At 39.3% G+C, this 20961-nt stretch overlaps 1 protein-coding gene across 1 annotated transcript in view; it reads left to right on the top strand.

The window, feature by feature from the left end:
* The window catches only part of SLC39A10 (solute carrier family 39 member 10), a 164560-nt gene that overhangs the window by 28278 nt on the left and 115321 nt on the right, over positions 1–20961 (top strand). The window contains exon 2 of the mRNA XM_050752321.1: positions 2673–2770. The gene's annotated coding sequence lies outside the window, so the exon portion shown is untranslated. The remainder of the gene's footprint in view (positions 1–2672; positions 2771–20961) is intronic.

The following is a 20961-nucleotide window of genomic DNA, read 5'->3' as shown; positions in this document are numbered from 1 at the left end:
TTACTAGACATTTGTCAAATGAAGAAATGTCTTTAGCAGCGTCTGGCCATGGCAAGGCAGGGAATATGAAGGGAATCTAAAATCACAAGAAGACAGAGGACGCATGACAGCCCTTGTTCAGAGGGATGCAGTCTATTTGGTTTCTCGTGCCATAGGCTTTCTTCAATCCTGTCACCTTTTTGCAGATAGGAGTTGGCGGGCAGTTGATGTTTCATTGTTTGTTTTTAGCTACCATCCACTGAGAATGTCAGGCACTGTGCTAAGGACTTCATTTACATACGTTAAGTCATCCAACCTGCACAACAAGTACTCTGTGAAGTATGTTTAATTATTATCCTATTTTACAAATAAAGAAACAGACTTGGAGGGTATGGCAGGGGTGGGGTTTGTGTGTGTGGTTATGTAACTAACACAATAAATGGCAATGCTAAGACTCAAACCCAGATCTATCTAACCCCAAATGATGCACTCTTATCTCTTCAGGTCTTGTTTACTTTGTAAAATATGTGCTTTGGTTTCAGATCCTGAATTAATGCATTCTTAAACATTATATTGCCTTCACTTTGAACAAAGTGATATGAGGCAAGAGATTCATAATGCAAATGCCTATGACCAACTTGCTTACCCTGCATCTAATGGCCCATCTACATTTGGTCTTTCTGGATTGTGACCTAATCTAGTAAGTCTTGGCCTCCATATTCATTTCCTTATTTTGCTCCCTTCATTGGTGCTCACTCCCCATATTTCAGGCAAAGAGCCACTGCACAGTGACTACAGCCCCCAGACAGATGTAGGCTGTTTTTGTAGGCTGTTTCTTACCCTAAGCCAGGAACATGGGGGTCTGGTTATGTAGTTCAACAGGGAACAATGCTTAGTCTTCCAAGTTGAGGAGTTTCTCTTTTTTTCACTTTAGAATTTAACTGGCCAGGCGTGGTGGCTCACACCTGTAATTCCAGCACTTTGAGAGGCTGAGACGAGTGGATTGCTTGAGGTCAGGAGTTCTAGACCAGCCTGGGCAACATGGCAAAACCCTGTCTCTACAAACAATATAAAAATTAGCTGAGCATGGTGGCACCTGTAGTCCCAGCTACTGGGGAGGCTGAGGTAGGAGGATCACCTGAGCCTGGGGAGGTTAAGTCTGCAGTGGACCATGATTGTGCTACTGCACTGTAGCCTGGGTCACATAGTGAGACCCTGTCTCAAAATATATATACTCTCTCTCTATATATATATATACTCTATATATATACTATATATATACTCTATATATACACACACACACATATGTTTATATATTACACATATATATATTCTGCAATGAACATGGGAATGCAGATACTTCTTTTACATATTGATTTCATTTTCTTTGACTATGCACCCACCCAGTAGTGGGATTGCTGAATCATATGGTAATTCTAGTTTCAGTTTTTTGAGGAACCTCTATACTGTTTTCCATCGTGGCTGTATTCATTTACATTTCCACTATCAGCACAGCAGCGTTCCCTTTTCACCACACCCTTGCCAACACTTATAATCTTTCGTCTTTTTGATAATAGCAATTCTAAAACATGTGAGGTGATATATTATTGTGGTTTTAATTTTCATTTCCCTGAGGTTTAATGATGCTGAGTATTTTTTTATGTATCTGTTGGCCATCTGCTTGTTTTCTTTTGATAAATATGTATTTTGGTCCTTTTGCTGTTTTTTTGATTGGGTTAATTGTTTTCTTGCTACTGAGTTGTTTGAGTTAGGAGGTGGTATCTGATATCATTTCAATTAAGAATCCTTCCAGACCATACCCTCCTTGAAGGTGCCACATACAGTTGTATCAGGCTTCAGTGGTTTCTCTTTTGGGCATTACTTCTCTCTCATCCACCCTTTCATCCTAGTTTCCTTGCCAAAAGAAGAAAGAAATGGGAAGAAAAACACTTTTCTTTGTCTTCAAATGCAAAATGTACTTTTTGTCCTAGGGCCAATAAGGTCAACAAAGTAAGCATGAAATATTATACTCAGGGTAGGAGCATAATGCATGCTATGAGAAAGTGATACAAACCCTGCAAGATTTCAAAGGGATCTTTCACTGGGAGAAAAAGAAAAAAGTTGAGGTTGGGTGGGTGGGAATATGATTTAAAGAAGAGGAAAAGCCAGACTGTGTGTTGGGTGCGTTGCCAGTTTGCTATAGTCATGGTGTTGTAAAACAAATCAGTTCATAAGACCTTGTTTTATTTATTTAATCAAGTAATCACAGTGTCTCTGAAACTGTTAGATGCAAGCACAGAAATAGAAGTATTTATGAAGTCAGACTTGCAATTGCCAGGAAGTAGTAAAGAATGCCAATGTAATCTCTGCTACCTGTGTAAGTCCTAAGGGAAAGATGAGCTCATGAATGCATATATAGAGATTATTACAAGGTTGAATTAAAATACATTAAATATAGAAGTGGGTATAATCCCCTGAGGATATTCAACATAAAAAGAACAGCTGAAGAACAACCTGAAGCTTTAAAAGTAGGGGAATCTAAGATCCTCACTGGCTGGAGAAAACAGTTACTACACACCCTTCCAGGAAAACACTTTATATAAAGTTTGGTGTTTGAAAGCCTTAGCTGATCTAAGTGAATACAAATTTAAGAGAAGGGACTTGCTTTATCCTTCTATTTGTGGTCTCCACAGCCCCTGGACCTGAGAGGCTTCAATAATTGTTACCTGAGTTGGATTGAATTGAAATAAAGAAGCAAAGATCCTACATCATCTATTGAAATCTTTAAAGGGTAAGTTTCTTTTCTTTTTTTTTTTTAAACCATTTGTTAAATGGTATAGTATATACTATTGGTTAAACAGTTGGACATTTCTTTTAGTATTTGATTTTTGGGTAACAATGTCTTCACTCATCCTGGAGTCAGTGCAAAGAGTGACAGACATGCCCTCCATCCACACACCAGAAGTGTCATATTTAGGGAGTGTGCCATTCAGTAAATCTTTGGTGTGTTACTAAATTGACATCAACAGGGGACTCAATGGGGACCAAAAGTAAATTTTAAAGACCTTAAAACAGAATGAAGTGGCTACCAGTTAAAAGGAAGAAATATGTAGATTCACACAAAGGAATAGAAAAAGAAAATGTGACTTAAAACTGAGAGAATGCTGAGACAATGACTAGCATTAAAAATGGAGAATCAGGAACAAGAAGGAAATTTATGTGCCCAAACAGACTGGTTTAAGAAGCATAATGTGGAGCAAAGGCTGTATGCAAAAGTAAGTCAAAATGATTGAAAAGAGATGGCCCCTCTCCAAATTTAGCCAACATAAGACATTCCTTTTGATAGAAAATGACCACTCTAAAAAATGTTGAAAGGAGAATCACAAAAGTAAACAATAAGAAAAAACATTTTAGAATAATGGAGGAAAAAAATTACAGTGCATAGGTATACATTATTAAAATTTCAGGAATGTCTATTTACTGCAATAACATATCATGAACAAAATAATGAAGACAAGGTCTTGAAAGAAAGAAATACTGGATGTTGTTTTTCTTTTTCTTATAATCTCTGGACCTAACCAAACATATATGGATGGAGGTTAACTGCTTATGAGTACATTTAGAATCACAACCAAACTCATCCTTAGATAATTCTGAAGCACAAATACAACCACCACAAACTTGAAAACCTGGATAATTCTACCGGAAAGTCAAATGAGCCTTCATTATCGAAAGAAGCCATTTTCATTCTATGAAATAATTTAAAATTCTGAGTTACTTACCCTCAGGCAAACTGAGAATTTTAATAGTAAGAAGAAAATAACAAAGCACACCACCTTGGAAATCTGCATATCTTTAACTACAAAGAATCATTGACAATACAGAAACAAAAGGCCTAGGCACAGTTCTTTGAGTGACAAATTATGATTTAATTTAAAAGTAAATAGACTAATTTCAGACTATAATTTTCATGAAAAAATAAAGCACCAAGAATTTAAATCTTTTTCAGAACTTTTCTTCCACACAAAGAAAATAAAATCAGGGAGAAGCCCAGTAAAGAAAGTTTTTAGTCAGCTTTTGGATTTTTTGGTGTAAAGAACTGGTTATGAGGGTATAAATTTACTAACAGCTGGATTTTAGTCTGCTCATTTAGGTTTCATTTTGTATAAGCAGAACATCTTGTATTTGCAGGTTTTTGTTTTTTGTTTGTTTTTCAAGTGATTCTGTATTTAGGATCAGTTAGGCCATGAAAGGCTTTATTCTTGCTTTCTTGTTAATTGTGAAATAACAAACATTAACCAATTTGCCCTTAGGCTAAAGACAAGCAAATGTAATTCCGTACCCAGCTTTAAAAATTCTTTTGGTTATGTTATCATTTGGCATTCTAACTATCCTTTTCACTGACTTTACTTTTTACTGCATCGTCTTAAATGTGTAAATTTTATTTTTTTGCATGTTTGAATCCATATTGACAGTGATGTAGATGCTTATACATGCTTTGAGAAAATTTATGTACTGTGTGTGTGTGTGTGTGTGTGTGTAATTTATTTTAAAAATCAACATCTATCTCATGTGCACCTATTTGGAAGTATGCATCTAATACATCGAGGCATACTCTGTGCTACACTAAAAGAAGAGTAATCAATCTTTGCCCTCAAGGAGGTTACCATCTATTTTAGCTGATTTAATATATCATGTATGTTCTGTCATAGGATAAAAGAACAATTTAGCTTTGTGTGTGTTGAGTAAGAATCTTGTCTGAGCAACAGTAAGATAAAATGGTTTTGGAGTTAGGTGAATCTGAGCTTGAAACCCAGCTGTGCACACTTAGTACCTTTGTTCCTTCATTTTTTATTTTATTTTTCGAGATAGGATCTCACTCTGTCACCCAGGTTGGAGTGCAGTTGTGCGATCTTGGCTCACTGCAGCCCCAATCTCCCAGGCTCAAGCGGTCCTCTCACCTCAGCCTCCTCAGTAGCTGCAATTACAGGTGTGTGCCACCACATCTGGCTAAGTTTTTGTGGTTTTTGTAGAGATGGGTTTTTGCCATGTTGCCCAGGCTGGTCTAGAACTCTTGGGCTCAAGTGATCTACTCGCCTCAGCCTCCCAAAGTGCTGGGCTTACAGGTGTGAGCAGTCATACATACCTGGCCAACTTTTGTTCTTTCAAGTCTGAGATTTCCACTTATAAAATGAAGATACTAACTTTTAGCTTATAGAGGTGTCATGAGGGCTAAGTGCAGTAATGTATACAAAACACCTAATACATAGGCCCTAAGTTTTAAATTCTCTTACCCCATACATATTATTTAAATGAAATGTTCAGGTTTAGCATTGTCCATTATTGTCTCTATTCATTTTGGTCTAGGATTTCTAAATCGATTTCATAAAAGCAGCCAGGCCATAATTGGCAGCACTTTTGAGGGGTGAATGAGACAGTGAGCTAGTGTTAACATTTCAGACAGGAGGTAGGAACGCCAGAGCATGAAGCTCAAGGCCCAAGCTGAAGCCTTCTAAGCATTCATCACCAGCCACAGCCTCTACTGTCTGAAATAACCTCCCACGGCTGGGGAGTGCCCAGTGGGAGAATAGGAGAAATGCCTTCATCGTGTGCCTAAAAAGCCTGGAAAGAAGAAAAGCAGCTATGAAGGCAGGGATCTGTTTTGTAATAGCTTTTTGAAAAAGAAGAGCACATAAATTATATCAAAAGAGTTCCACTAGAAATAAACACTACGGCTTCTTATCCTTCTACTCCCGATCTACCAGATTAAGCTGTTGGTTTTTCCCAGAAAGAACACAAAAGAAAGTCTAACCAAATGTATGTCGTTCATACCTGAATGGCACTTCTGCCCACAGTCTTCTCTCTTGTTGAGCAATATAGAAAGTGAGCTTGAGGCCAAACTGTAATTCTCTACTTGAAACCCAGATCATCGATTTCCTCTTTTTCTTCTTGGTCACTCTGCAGCCATCTCCCTCAAAAGAAAATCAGAGTACCCCCTACAACTGCTGAGGAGACACCAAGCAATTCTAAAATGTAACTGAAGTCCCCCAAACCTCCTAGTTTTGGGGGTGTTTCGTCATTCTTTAGTTTCCCTCCTATGCCTAATGAGAGAGGGAACTTTAAAAGAAAAACAAGTTGCCCATTCTTTCGTCCCCTGGGGAAGGGGTTGTTTTCTGTATTTTTTAAAGTGGGAATTCTCTTTCTTAAGAATTCCACTTTTGTTGAACCGGTTGACATTTTGGTGGCAGCTTTCTAACTTGGACTTTTTTCCCTCTACTGTGAGTTTTCTTTTAATTTCATTATTGAAATTTTAAATTGTGGAACAATCTAGATATAGGAAAGTATGCAAATCATATTATACCTCAGTGAAAGTTTATGCATTGATATACCTGTATACTTCACTCAACTCAAGATCTAGCACATTTTTAGCCCACAGAAGGCTCCTGGGGCCCTTTCCCAACCAATAACTCCTCCCTGGTAAGCTCTGCTATTACCTTCATGTGAGTGGAACCATAAACTACGTACTTTCATGTGTCAGTAATTTGTTCCTTTATAGCATAGTATTCCATTGCATGAATGTACCACAACATATCCTTCCCTTTTGATGAATCTTATTGCTGAATATTGCTGTTATAGGTGAAGATGCCTTGAACATCTCCACTGTGGATTCTTAATTTTTTCATGCCACTCTCTGTAGAAATTGTGAGAAATAAAATTCTGCAAAGGGTTTACATGTTCCCAGCTAATCTTGCTCCACGTTGGTTTGGTTACTTTGGCACCAGAATTTAAAGGAAGATGAAAATTCTCTGTGCATGCCCCTATAGTCCCAGCTACTCAGGAGGCTGAGGCAGGAGAATCGCTTGAACCTGGGAGACGGAGGTTGCAGTGAGCAGAGATCACGCCACTGCACTGCAGCCTGGGCAGAGCAAGACTCTGTCTCAAAACAGACAAACAAACTCCTCTGTAGTCCCAAATTTTAGAAAAGAGAGAGATTACGAGGTGGCGGGTGCCTGTAGTCCCAGCTACTCGGGAGGCTGAGGCGGGAGAATGGCATAAACCCAAGAGGGGGAGCTTGCAGTGAGCTGAGATCCAGCCACTGCACTCCAGCCTGGGCGACACAGCGAGACTCCGTCTCAAAAAAAAAAAAAAAAAAAAAAAAAAAAAAAAAAAAAGAAAAGAGAGAGAAAGAGAGGGAGGGAGGGAGAAAAAGTGAGAGGGAGGAAGGATGAGAAAATGTATAGGCATGTTAGTACAAAACTTTAAATTCATAAATTCCCATTTTATGGAGATATCTGATCATCTTAATCTGCAATGACTAAATAAGTAATGCTTACATGATTATAGACTTCTTTTCCTCACTTTTGGAAATACTTCATGCCCTCTGGAAATTCTTTAAAAAAGCTTTGTTGTATCCCTTTAAAAAGTGATAAAATCATAGTGTCTAGTGCAAATTTTAGGGCAAAGTTCAGTAGGTAATTTGGTTGACTTTGAGTATTTTTCTCAAAGCCTTTTTTTTGTTGTTTAACTTGAAGACTTTAAACTGTTGAATGAATCTCAGGAGGCTGAGAAACACAGTAAAATGTATCTTTAAGTATTCACTGTGGTTTGTGTGCTATGACAAGTCATCTCCATTGCTGACTCTTATCTTTTGATTCCTTATTTCATTTCCTTAAATGTCTCTGCTTTTGTTGTTACTTTATTTTGCTTCCTCAAATGCAAAGTAATTAGACATTCAAGTTTTTTGTTGAGCCCTAGAATCTATTACATTAATAAATTAACCAGTTACCTAGACATTGTCCCTTTTTTTTTTTTTTTCTTTTTTTCTTTTTCTAATTTTTTGTAGAGATGGGGTCTCAGGCCAGGCACCATGGCTCATGCTTGTAATTCTAGCACTTTGTGAGGCCGAGGTGGGAGGATTGCCTGAGCTCAGGAGTTTGAGACCAGCCTGGGCAACATGTGAAACCCCCTCTCTACTAAAATACAAAAATTTAGCTGGAAGTGGTAGTGCACACTGGTAGTCCCAGCTACCTGGGAGGCTGAGGCATGAGAATTGCTTGAACTCAGGCTGTGGAGGTTGCAGTGAGCCGAGATCATGCCACTGCACTCCAGCCTGGGCGACAGAGCAAGACTCTGTCTCAAAAGAAAAAAAAAAAAGAGATGGGGGTCTCACTGTGTTTCCCTGGCTGGTCTTGAACTCCTGAGCTCAAGCAATCCTCCTGCCTCGGCCTCCCAAAGTGCTAGGATTACAGGCCTGAGGCACTGCACCCAGCCGACACTGACCCTTTTAAATTTTTGTATATAGATCATCTAGGGAACTAGTTAAAATAATCTGTGCATAGCAAGGTATTTGCTCAGTAGTTTATTTTTTTATTACAAGATATTAATTTCTTTCATTAAGATTAAGGATAGCCTTTTAAACTGTGTGCTCATTTTGGAATGTTAGCTTATTTTTAATTGTGTTCTTGTTTGTTTACTTATAATAAAAATGCATATTCTTTATCACATCATTGTTCAATGTTTGATATCATAGTACAGTCATTTCCAATAAAGTTTATGCCAAATGAAGTTTGAGAAGCCTCATGATAAATCAAATTATATCAAGCCACAGAACCTGTTAAAAGTAGCCACTTGGTAGTGCAAAATAAATTGAAAATGTATGAAAATAGTGACAAATGGCTGTGCAAACATGGCACGCCAAGTTCTGGACATTAGCCCTTCAACCAAAAAAAAAAAAAGGTTAATCTAAGGAAACAATATAAATGACTTTTCAATTTCTAGTTTTTAACATTCATATTAGAAGATTAAAATATGGTTCGAGTTTGTCTATGACTTTCCCTCTGGCATTTAGAGCTGGAAGAGTGAAGCTTCTATGATGAATATTTTGCCCCATCACCCAAGTACTGGAAGCAGTTTTGTTTCAAGATAGAATGGAAACTCTATAGGCCAAAGTTGAGAGGGAAAAGATAAATATTTACGTTGATGAGTGGTGACCATAGAAATACTTCTATATAATAAGCATATGGCCGGGCGCGATGGCTCATGCCTGTCTGTAATCCCAGCACTTCGGGCAGCTGAGGCAGGTGGATCACGAGGCCAAGAATTCGAGACCATCCTGGCCAACATGGTGAAATCTCGTCTCTAAAAATGCAAAAATTAGCTGGGCGTGGTGGCGCATGCTTGTAATCCCAGCTACTAGAGAGACTGAGGCAGGAGAATCGCTTGAACCTGGGAGGCAGAGGCTGCCTGAGCCGAGATCCTGCCACTGCACTCCAGCCTGACGACAGAGTGAGAGACGCCATCTCGAAAATAAAAATAAGCATATAAGGGCTTGGAATTTGTTACGTTGCTGGGAAAGACATTTTTGGCTATTTTGAGTTTTCTTGACACACATTAGCAGCTCCATCTGGGAAGTCACATTTCTCTGTCTCAACTAAATTCCAAGGCCAACTTTCAGGCTTTCCTTAAAATGTGCTTCGTATTATACTGCCAGGAAACAGTCCTCCTTTGGCTCTATAGCCCTCCCTCAGAAAGGTTGAAGTGATAAATTGTAAATTGAGATTCTATTGGTGGCGGGAACCCTAGCTAGAGCTGGTTTTGAATTCCTGCAATAGTGTTTAACCTGTTCAAGGTTCTCATTCAACATTTACAATTGGCTCAGTGTGAGGAAGAAGGAAAAACCTGTTGATACAGCTCCTTTAAGTGCTATGGGTTTCAAAACAACTCTCCAGATAGCAAGCATTCCTGTGGTGGGAGGCAGTGGCTGAGAGGAAAACCTTTCCCATTCATTCAAAGAAGGGAAAGAGACTGAACTTACCTCCCAACAGGTGAAGTTAAGCACGTCCTGTAAGTGGATTGATTTGTTGTATAAATCAAAGTTCTGTTCATAGGGACCATCAACAATGTTCTCTGACCTGGTACTCTTCTCTTCACCCACCCCACTCCTCTATCCTCCTAGTTAACTGCTGGGAAAATATTTCTCAGAGATGCCTTTCTTCCTCCTTGATGATAGTAATCGTTTTTCTCTTTTTAGCTCAAAAGGAGAATTTTTTTTTCCTTTGTCATGTCTATGTGCCTTGCCTATCTAATATAGTACATTGTTCCTCATTTCCTTTGTTACTATGCTTGTGCATGTCTCAAAAACAAATGTGAACTTTTTGTCAAAACAAAGTGAGTGCATGCTTTATAAAATTACAAAGGGATGGTACAGCTGTTCTCTGATTATATTCTTAGAGTGTTTAAAATTTTGAAAGTGCTTAGGAGTTTCTTTTAAAAAAATCTATCAGACTTCTTACAGAAACCTATTTGGTGAAGTGTTTTATTTTTGCTCTTATGAATTGTGTACAAAAATACCTAGTGTGTTTTAGTAGTAATAATGCATAGTTTAATAAAGTGTAAGTTCAACAGATTAAAGCTTTTAGACTATCTTTTTCATTTGTAGTTAATCAATTATATTTAACCACAAGTGATTTTATATAGTATTTCAGCAGAGGTAGATAAAAACATTACCCAGTGCAACAAATTAACCTAAAAAATAATAATAGATCATATAAGGAATATAGAAGCAAGAGAAAATTGTTGCTAATATTTATTATTCTTTAAAAGCCACATCCTACTATTTTCCTTTTTAAATGTGGTAACTGTTGTCAAACTTATTAGCAATGTGGAGAAAGGAGTCTTCTGTGGTATATTTTCACCGTCCCTACCTTTGTTCTGTCTCCAATCTCAGTGGTCCTTTGGGTCCTTCGTATTCAAAGACGAAGTTACGGAGCTGTTGACAGTCTCCAGTCTCTAGTTGGATGGATGAGCTGCTCTGAGTCATCCACACTTTTATCTTGTGAGATCATTCATTCTATGAGCAATTACATCAATTTTCCAGAAGGCTGGCTGGCTAGGAATAAAGATAAAGGCCATGACTACAGAAGGAATTAAGTTAAAGGGCTTGAAATAGCATCTGATACATAGTACGAGCTTGAGAAGTATTTGCTGCTTAAAAGCCTTCAACTGTTTTCCTTTGCAGCAGTTATGTATCTAACCAGATCATGATGGAGCAAGTTTTCATTTTTGTTTGTATTGTAATTATAATCCTGGCTTTAAAAATATTGAGTGAATTTTTGGTGCCAAAATTAAGCATGTAAGCTCTACTTTTGCATTCCAAGCCCTCCAAACTTTTATAGATTCATTTCCAATATTCAATTTCCTTTACATTTTGCTTAAGGAACTTGTAGAGAAGAATTGCTCATCTGGTAGTGCTCCACAACCCCTACCCATTTTGACCAGTGTCACATACTAAACTTTGACATAAAATATTGCTGGTGGAGATGTTTTGGCTTTTGGTATTAATGTTAATATCAAAAACCCCCTTCAAAAACTTCCACTCTAAAAGAACTTAAGCTTTAGACAAACTCCACTAATTCACCGTTTTCTCCCCCCACAAACTGGGAAGCCTCAGTTATCTTTTGATGACTTGAAACTGATTTCAATTATTTGTGTTATTGCCAGCAATATAAATGAAAAAAAAAACAGTCAGGCATGGTGGTTCAAGACTGTTATCCCGGCACTTTGGGAGGCTGAGGTGGCAGGATCACCTGAGTCCAGGAGTTTGAGACTAACCTAGGCAACATAGCAAGACCCTGCTACAAAAAAATAAAATATTAGCCAGACATGGTGAAGCGTGCCTTATGGTCCTCGCTACTGGCGAGGCTGAGGTGGGAGGATCACCTGTGCCTAGGAGGTCAAAGCTACAGTGAGCCGTGATCCTGTCAGTATACTCAGCCCAGGGAACAGTGAGACCTTGCCTCAATAAACAACAAAAAAAGGGAAAAATAGATGGGGTCTGATTTCCCTCATAGAAGTACTAGAAAGATAATGGATAGTGAATGTTTGTTCCCTCAGAGGAGGATAAAGTTCTCTAGAGCAGAACTTCATAAACTGTAGTGTAGGTGAGAATCACTGCAGATAATGCCACAATGCAGTTTCTGATTGGGTAGGTTCAGAGTCAGGCTTGGGAATCTGCATTTTTAACAAATCTCCAGGTGATGAGGATGTTGCTGGTCCACACTGAAATCACCTGGGGCAGTTTTTGTTTGTTTTATAGAGACAGGGTCTGGCTGTTGCTGCTCGGGCTGGTTTCTAACTCCTGTCTTCAGACAATCCTCCCACCTCAACCTCCCAAAGTGCTGGGAGTACAGGTGTGAGCCACTATAACCGGCCATCTGGCCAGTTTTTTAAAAACATACAGGTGCTTAGGTTCCACTCTCACCCCATCCCACCTCCCTGGATTCTGATTTAGTTGGCTTGGGTTATGGCCTGAGTATAGGGACTTTTTAAATCTCCCAGGTGATGGTAATGTGCCATCAAGTTTAAGGACCTCTAGATTCATTTATCTCAGTTTCCACTTGGCAGTCCATTCACTTACAGACATTACTTCCCTGGCCTCTAGAGACATGTGATTTTCTGAATTAAATACCTTGCCCTTTCTTGAGGAAATCACACTAGTCTTTCAAAACCCTTTTCCAAATACCACTGCATTCTTCAGATATATAATACGTTTAAAAAATTATTCTAACATTACAAAATTCTACTTTGCTCTAAATCCTGTACAACTTTGCTTATAATTCCTACGGCAGTGACCACATTATGCTTTCTAATTATGTGTATTTATCTTAACCTCTTTGATTGATAAACTACCTAAAGGCAGAGATTGTCTCACCTCTCTTTATCTTTCCTAGCAGTTTCCCCCACTCCCGACACAGTGCCCTGAGCCTGCATTTGTTCATTCAACAAACATTTGCATAGCGTCCCCATGCAAAACAGGTTGAGCTCTGGTGAGGTGTGCAAAAACAGACGCCTTCCCTCCCAGTCTTTAGGAGCTTCACATTCAGATGAGGGAGACCGATATTCACAAATGACTCACAAAAGCAAATGTAAGCTCTCAACAGAGGCATGGGGGAATGAATCTGAACTTTTCCACACTGGGGAAAAAAATCATTTTGAGGAAATCATTGGGATCTGAAGAATTTGAAACTAGGAGAAGGTGAAGAATGAGGATGAAGATCATTCAGAAAGATTAATCTGTCTATACAAATTCCCCATGTTGGGAAGGAGTGTGCACTAAACTGGAGGAAAGGCATTGTGGCTGAATTTAATCAAGAGGATTCAGGTTAAAAGATGTTTTAGAATGCCAAGGAAAGTTAAGAAATTTAGTAAATATTAATGACAGAATAATGAAACCCACAAAAGTAAAGAGTGGTATAGTAAATTTAATTATTTACTTATATAATAATTGAAGCAGGAGGCTACAGAATTGATATAGACATAGCATTTGGAATTAACAGTAAAACCGGCTGACTCGATTGCATTGATTGCTTACAGTTGGAATGTATCAGTGGCCCTTAAAAATTATACATTATTCTCAGACAATATTATGATGCCTGGAAAAATCACACTGAAGTATTTTCTTTTTATCTCTTGTTTTAAGTTTTTAATTAGTAATGCATTCACAAGATGCTTTAAAGAAATTTTAAAGTTTTCAGTAAAAAATCTCTTTCCCACCCCCACCACCCATTCAGCCAGATCCCCATTGAGGTGCCAACTATTACTAGTTTCTTGTGTATCCTTTCAGTCTCCTTAAACATGTTCAAGCAAATGCATATGAGCACTGTATTCTCACCTCTGAACCATGCTTTACCCCCTTTACAATTTATTCTGTATTTCTTTTCATTTTATTAGAGAACTTCCACATTTTTTCTAATAAAAATTGCTGAATATTATTTTACTATATGGATGTATTAACTGGTATATGTTCCTTATAGTTACTGTGCTTCCAGTATTTTGCTATTGCAAGCAATGCCACAATAATTTTCCAGAAGAGAAATTGCTGAATTATGAGTATATGCATTTGTAATTTTGAGAGATATTCCTAAATTACCTTCCATAAGTATTGTATCATATTAGGATACCACTAGAAATATGCACCTCTTTTTTCCTACAGGTTCCCCAATAGTGTATGATCAATCTTTTGGGAGGGGGTTTCAGATTTTATTTTATTTTATTTTTTGAGACAGAGTCTTGCTCTGTCACCCAGGCTGGAGTGCAGTGGCACAGTCTCAGCTCACTGCAAACTCCACTGCCTGGGTTCAAGTGATTCTCCTGCCTCAGCCTCCCGAGTAACTGGGATTACAGGCACATGCCACCAGCCTGGCTAATTTTTCTATTTTCAGTAGAGACAGGTTTTCACCATGTTGGCCAGGCTGGCCTTGAACTCCTGGCCTCATGTAATCTGCCTGCGTTGGCCTCCCAAAGTGTTAGGATTACAGGCGTGAGCCACCATGCCCAGCTGGATCTAGTAAATTTTAAACTGATATTTTAATATTTTAACTTGGATTTTTTATTTTATTTTATTTTTGAGACAGAGTCTCACTCTGTCACCAGGCTGGAGTACAATGATGCAATCTCGGCTCACTGCAACCTCCGCCTCCCCGATTCAAGTGATTCTTCTGCCTCAGCCTCCCGAGTAGCTGGGACTGCAGGCGTGCCCCACCACGCCTGGCTAATTTTTGTATTTTTAGTAGAGACAGGGTTTCACCATGTTGGCCAGGATGGTCTCGATCTCTTGACCTCATGATCTGCCCACTTTGGCCTCCCAAAGTACTGGGGTTACAGGCGTGAGCCACTGTGCCCGGCCTGGATTTATCTTGTTATGAGTGAAGTTGAACATCTTTTGTTAAAGAGCCATTGATGTTTTCTTTCTGTAAACTACCTGTTTTGTTGTTGTGTTGTTAGTTGTTTGCCTATTAGTTTTGTCTTATATGAAGTTTTGCTTTTGATAGTTAAACTTACCAATATTTTACATTATGATTTCAGGATTTTGAGACATAGTTACAAAGTCCTTTTTTACTCCAAGACTATAAACAAATTCTTCGATAGTACATTATAGGACATTTACAGCTCCACCTTTTTCCTTTTTTTTTTTTTTTTTTGAGATGGAGTCTCGCTCTGTCTCCCAGGCTGGAGTGCGGTGGCGCGATCTCGGCTCACTGCAAGCTCCACCTCCAGGGTTCACACCATTCTCCGGCCTCAGCCTGCCGAGTAGCTGGGACTACAGGCACCCGCCACCACACCCGGCTAATTTTTTGTATTTTTTAGTAGAGACAGGGTTTCACCGTGTTAGCCAGGATGGTCTCGATCTCCTGACCTCGTGATCCTCCCGCCTCGGCCTCCCAAAGTGCTGGGATTACAGGCGTGAGCCACTGTGCCTGGCTCACCTTTTTACTTTCAAGTATCTGATCTTTCATATATATTTGGTATATGATATAAGGCATGGATCAAAAAAAATGTTTTTGCATGCCCATTTGCTGTCCAAATATCTTTTTTAAAATTATTTTTTAAAGTTAACTGAGCCAGGCGTAGTGGCTCATGCCTGTAATCCCAGCACTTTGGGAGGTGGAGGTGGGCAGATCACGAAGTCAGGAGTTCGAGGCCAGCCTGGCCAATATGGTGAAAGCCCATCTCTACTAAAAATACAAAAAATTAGCCAGGTGTGGTGGCTTGTACTTGTAGTCCCAGCTACTCGGGAGGCTAATGCAGAAGAATCGCTTGAACCTGGGAGGCAGAGGTTGCAGTGAGCCGGGATTGTGCCACTGCACTCCAGCCTGGGTGACAGAGATATACCGTCTCAAAGAAAAAAAAAAGTTAACTGAGATGGCCGAGCATGATGGCTCATGCCTGTAATTCGAGCACTCTGGGAGGCTGAGTTGGGAAAATCACTTGAGCTCAGGAGTTCAAGACCAGCCTAGGCAACATATGAGACCTTGTCTCTATTTTATTTTATTTTATTTTATTTTATTTTATTATTTTAATTTTACTTTATTTATTTTATTTGAGGCAGAGTCTTGCTGTCTCCCAGGCTGGAGTGCAGTGGTGCAATCTCGGCTCACTGCAAGCTCTGCCTCCAGGGTTTACGCCTTTCTCCTGCCTCAGCCTCCCAAGTAGCTGGGACTATAGGCGCCTGCCACCATGCCCGGCTAATTTTTTGTATTTTCAGTAGAGATGGGGTTTCACCATGTTAGCCAGGATGGTCTCGATCTCCAGATCTCATGATCCACCCACCTTGACCTCCCAAAGTGCTGGGATTACAGGCATGAGCCACCTCACCTGGCCTTGTCTCTATTTTAAAAAGAAAAAGAAAAAGAAGGGCTGCGTGCAGTGGCTTACGCCAGTAATCCCAGTACTTTGGGAGGCTGAGGCGGGCGGATCACCTGAGGTCAGGAGTTTGAGAACAGCCTGGCCAACATAGTGAAACCGTATCTCTACTAAAAATACAAAAATTAGCAGGGCATGGTGGCACATGCCTGTAATCCCAGCTACTCAGGAGGCTGAGGCAAGAGAATTGCTTGAGCCTGGGAGGGAGAGGTTGCAGTGATCTGAGATCATGCCATTGCACTTCAGCCTGGGCATCAGAATAAGACTCCGTCTCACTAAAAAAGATTAAAAAAACAAAAAGAAAAAAGAAAAGAGAAAAAGTTAACTGAGAGTATTGAGAAAGAAAAGCAAGATTCAAATCTATGAGATCAGTTCTAGAAAAGTAAGTCATAGAGTACCAAAGCAAATGAAGTGTTGGGGAAATTTAAATATTCAATCTGTATAGCTAGATGGATAGCAAATATTTTACAAAGGTGTTGTCATTACCTCCGCTTCATGGTAGGAATGGCCAATTTGTCATGGCACTTTTCCTTACAATATATTGTTTTATGCAGCAACTTTCAATTAATAAAAATAAGCACATTTGCCATCCTGGTGTATAATTTGGTTTGGAAAGAATGATAGCAAGAGATATGTCTGAAATGGCAGGTGATGTCAGGGTCCTGAATGCATATTAAGCAATAGAGACAATGTGAATTTTTTTTAAGGTAAAAAATGGCATGATAATATATGTGTTAAGAGAAAGGAAAGAGCTCAGGTGTGGTGGCTCACACCTGTAATCACAGGACTTTGAGAGTCTGAGATGGGAGGATCGCTTGAGGTCAGGAGTTCGAGACCAGCCTGGTCAACATGGTGAAACTCCATCTCTTCTAAAAATACAAAAATTAGCCGGGCATGATGGCGGGTGCCTGTAATCCCAGCTACTCGGGAGGCTGAGGCAGAATCGCTTGAAACCGGGAGGTAGAGGTTGCAGTGAGCTGAGATTGCACCATTGCACTCCATCCTGGGCAAGACAGCAAGACTCTGTCTCAAAAAAAAAAAAAGAAAAAGAGAGAAAGGAAAGAATAATGTATTGAATGAGAGAAAGCAAAGGCTTCTAATATGAGTAGACCAATCCAGGGTTGCTGAAGACCTAAACTCAGGTAGTAGAGTGAAATAAAGGGGAAAGGCCATCTTCAAGAGCGAACTCAACAGGACATGTCAGAATTAAACTCAGCAGGACTTGGAAACCAATTAGCTATAGGTAGTAAAAGATAATATAATAAAATTGATCGACCTCTCTAGCTTGTGCAGGTGGTGCTGCTGAGAATCCAGACTGAGGAGTTAGCAGAAGAAACAAGTTTGGGAATGGAAAGATGCTGATAAAGAGAATGAGTGTGGTTTTCAATTTCAGATATCAATACTATATTTGGAATGCTTTCATTTGCCTAACACAGGGCTGAGGTGCGATGTGCCTAGCTATGATGTGTTTAGAAATAAAGAGAAAATGTAATGCTGATGCACACAAGGAATGTACTCAAGGAAGGAAATTGCAAATGCAGAAGCTATAGAATGACAAACTAGATCTACGAATTCCCAATATAAAAGATAACTGCCTCAGCAATGGTGAGAAAGGATGAACTTACAAATGGAGCATGTAATAAAAAAAAAAAAAAACAGGAAAAAAAAAAAAAAAAAACTAAACTAAAGCTGACACAAATCTGAGTAAGATGGAATAGGAAGTATGAGGTGGTCTTAGAATAATAATTTAGCATTTGCCTCCACCTGCCAGTCCCAGCATACTATGTCCAAGTGTGGCCTCCAGGACTTTATTTATTTGTTTATTTAGAGACAGAGTCTCCAGGACTTTACTATTTATTTATTTATCTCGACACAGAGTCTTGCTCCATCACCCAGACTGGAGTGCAGTGGCACAATCTTGACTCATTGAAACCTCTGCCTCCCGGGCTCAAGCGATTATCTTACCTCAGCCTCCCAAGTAGCTGGGATTACAGGCACCCACCACCATGCCCAGCTAATTTTGTATTTTTGGTAGAGACAGGATTTCACCATGTTGGCCAGGCTGGTCTCAAACTCCGGACCTCAAGTGAGCCGCCTGCCTCGGCCTCCCAAAGTGCTGGGATTACAGGCATGAGCCACCGTGCCCAGCCTGCCTCCAGGATTTTAGACATTAAAATACTGGAGAACATTCAAAGAGCAACCAAGATCATTAAAGGGTTAGAAAAATATAGCTGAAGTATAAAAGTATATTTGAGTTAGCCTGGAGAAAAGAAGAACCAATGGTGACTCCATTCACAATAAATACATGAAGGCACTGTAGAAATACTTCCCCAGAGTTCAGAGAAAGAGAAGGGATTACATTATAAACTGATATGCATGAAATATAGGGCAAAACTTCCTGAGGTGAAAGTTAAATATTAGAGTTACATTTGGTAGTTCAAGTTGTCTAGACTTTGTGAAATCTTCTGCTTGTGAATCTTTAAAGTCTGGAGAACTACACAGGAAATCCTCTATTTAGCAAGCACTCTGTAGTTAAGGATTGAAGTTCCTGATCCCCGGGAAAAGCCTACCACAAATACTACCATAAAATCCCCACTCTAAGTCATCTACACTGTCAGCGCCCCTTCAAGAGCCATTCATTCATTGAATAACTATTTATAAACACTATACGGGAGTTGTTATTTTAGATGCCAAAGATATGGAGTGAACAAAACAGAAGAAAGGAATGTATCCAATCAAAGTTCATTGAATGTTGCTCCATTTCAGATACTGAGCAACTAGCAGCTCCGCTCTTGTAAAACCTACATTCTTGAAAACCTGTCTCTTGCCATAGTTCCCACTTCTTGGATCGCTCATCCATTTCCTCTCATATCTCTGCCTGACTCTGATATCTCAGAGATCAATGCAGGGGACAGAAAATCCTTGCTCCAAAAATAAGTAGAGGGTTCAAGAGTCTGGATCTAATATTTTTCAAATAGAACATAAATTTTCTATAGTTTTAATTTATCTCAAATTTATCTAAGATATGATTTATTCATTGGGTTTACTCATTTCCTTTCGACTGTCTGCTGTCTGACTGACAGTAGTGGATGAGACAGCAGGATGATCAATGATGGTGCTTTTTGGAATCATAGTGAATTATATTAATTGTTGAGACAGGCAAAATTTGAATATACATTATTTAGGTTGTTTATGTAGTACATGTAGATATACTGTGTATTTCTAGATGTTTAATAACAAAATATTTGGAAAGAAGGCTAACACAAAAGTACATGTTGAAAAATCAGCTGAATGTCCTTAAGTGCATATTTAGAATTAGAAATGTAATGCCATACTGATTGTAAGTTCTTTGATTTCTTTGAAGGAAGTGTTTGATGGAGTTTGCTTTCTTGGTACTGAATTCAGCATGGGGATAAGGACTGTTTTTATCTTTGTAGACGTCAACTGTGGTGACTTAGAAGCTGCCCGTAGGATAGGTTGTCATTTTCCTGCAAATACTTTGAAGCATCCCTGTATCATTTGATCTGATTCTCAGAAAGAAGAGCTGGCAGTGGCAGAAGATAGAATTAGGGAGGAAAGGTCCAGAGCCAGCACTGTTGGAACAGATCATTTCACTGGAAGAATTTTTACCAATTCAGAGATGTGCAAACTAATCAGAATAAATTAGTAGTAATTATAGCATGAAGTAAGCATTCTGAAATTAATTCTTTGTGTTTTTATAGAGAAGTTACCTATGATCATAATAAATACAGTGATCAACATACCACACATAGGAAATATGTTAGGTGCTTCATAAAAATTTTCCCTGTTAACTCTTCATAAACACCTTGTAAAGTAAGGCATATTTTGCAGATTAAAAAAAAACAAAAACAAACTGAGGCCCAGATGGTAAATGGTTGTGCTGGGATTTAGACTGAAATCTGTCTGAGTCTAAGTCTCTATATTTTTCATTATATCACATCATGTCTTGCTATTGTGCCTATCGTTGTACTTTTTTAAGAAAACAAGTGATTTAGGGCTGGGTGCCATGGCTTATGCCTATAATCCCAGCATTTTGGGAAGCCGAGGTGGGTGGATTGCTTGAGCCCAGGAGTTTGAGACCAGCCTGGCCAACATGGGGGAAACCGTGTCTCTACAAAAAATACAAAAAATAGTTGGGCATGGTGGTGAGTGCCTGTAGTCCCAGCTATTTGGGAGGCTGAGATGGGGGGATGGCTTGAGCCCCGGAGGTCAAGGCTGCGGTGAGCCGTGATCATGCCACTGCACTCTAGCCTGGGCGACAGGAGTGAGACCCTGTCTCTAAAAAATAAAATAAAAGAGAGAGAAGATGAAGAAAGAAAATGAGTGATTTAGAATTTACCCTTTTAAGTTCAAAGATTTCAACATTCCCGGAAGTGTTTTTGGGTTAAGAAGGCCTTCTGAAGTGAATATTTTCTGTTTGAGGCCAAAGATTAACAGCAGTTGGATGACAATACCAACACTGTTGCTAGTCAGCCATACCTTCCAGGCATAAGTAAAGGTAATTTTTTAAGGTCAGGGAGTTTAAAGAGAGCTCAAATGTTTGAAGGAGAAATAGTGGTGAATGTGATAGTGACTTGTGAATTAAAACCAAGTTTGAGGGCCAGGCACTGTAGCTCACGCCTGTAATCCCAGCACTTTGGGAGGCTGAGGCAGGCGGATCACAAGGTCAGGAGTTAAAGACCAGCCTGGCTAAGATGGTGAAACCCTGTTTCTACTAAAATTACAAAAGAATTAGCCAGGCGTGCTGGCGGGCACCTGTAA

This window comes from Macaca thibetana, chromosome 12 (genome assembly GCF_024542745.1).
Source record: "Macaca thibetana thibetana isolate TM-01 chromosome 12, ASM2454274v1, whole genome shotgun sequence".
Classification (NCBI taxonomy): Eukaryota; Metazoa; Chordata; class Mammalia; order Primates; family Cercopithecidae; genus Macaca; species Macaca thibetana.
Note: the sequence above shows the minus strand (reverse complement) of the source record. Positions and strands in the feature narration are given on the sequence as shown.